Source organism: Arachis duranensis, chromosome 3 (assembly GCF_000817695.3).
Source record: "Arachis duranensis cultivar V14167 chromosome 3, aradu.V14167.gnm2.J7QH, whole genome shotgun sequence".
Lineage (NCBI taxonomy): Eukaryota > Viridiplantae > Streptophyta > Magnoliopsida > Fabales > Fabaceae > Arachis > Arachis duranensis.
Genome location: NC_029774.3, coordinates 61,674,386 through 61,675,255, shown reverse-complemented (window position 1 = coordinate 61,675,255; position 870 = coordinate 61,674,386).

Below are 870 nucleotides of genomic sequence, written 5' to 3'. Positions count from 1 at the left end.
AACAGTGCATATGTCTTTTGATATTGTTGTTAAAATTGTTGGCTCTTGAAAGAATTATGAACAAAGAGAAATGTTATTGATGAACTGAAAAATTCATGAATTGATTCTTGAAGCAAGAAAAAGCAGTCAAAAAAAAAGAGAAGAAGGAGCAATAGAAAAAGCCATGAGCCCTAGGCAAGGGTAAAAAGGATCCAAGGCTTTGAGCATCAATGGATAGGAGGGCCCAAGGAAATAAAATCCAGGCCTAAGCGGCTAAATCAAGCTGTCCCTAACCATGTGCTTGTGTCATGAAGGTCCAAGTGAAAAGCTTGAGACTGAGTGGTTAAAGTCGTGATCCAAAGCAAAAAGAGTGTTCTTAAGAGCTCTGGACACCTCTAACTGGGGACTCTAGCAAAGCTGAGTCACAATCTGAAAAGGTTCACCCAGTTATGTGTCTGTGGCATTTGTGTATCCGGTGGTAATACTGGAAAACAAAGTGCTTAGGGCCACAGCCAAGACTCATAAAATAACTGTGTTCAAGAATCAACATACTACACTAGGAGAGTCAATAATACTATCTGACTTCTGAGTTCCTATGGATGCCAATCATTCTGAATTTCAAAGGATAAAGTGAGATGCCAAAACTGTTTGGAAGCAAAAAAAAAAGCTACTAGCCCCGCTCATCTAATTAGAATCTGAGCTTCACTTAAAACTCTGAGATATTATTGCTTCTTGATTTCTTTTTATCCTCTTTTATTCATCTAGTTGCTTGAGGACAAGAAACAGTTTAAGTTTGGTGTTGTGATGAGCGGATATTTTATACGCTTTTTGGGGGTAATTTCATGTAGTTTTTAGTATGTTTTAGTTAGTTTTTAGTATATTTTTATTAGT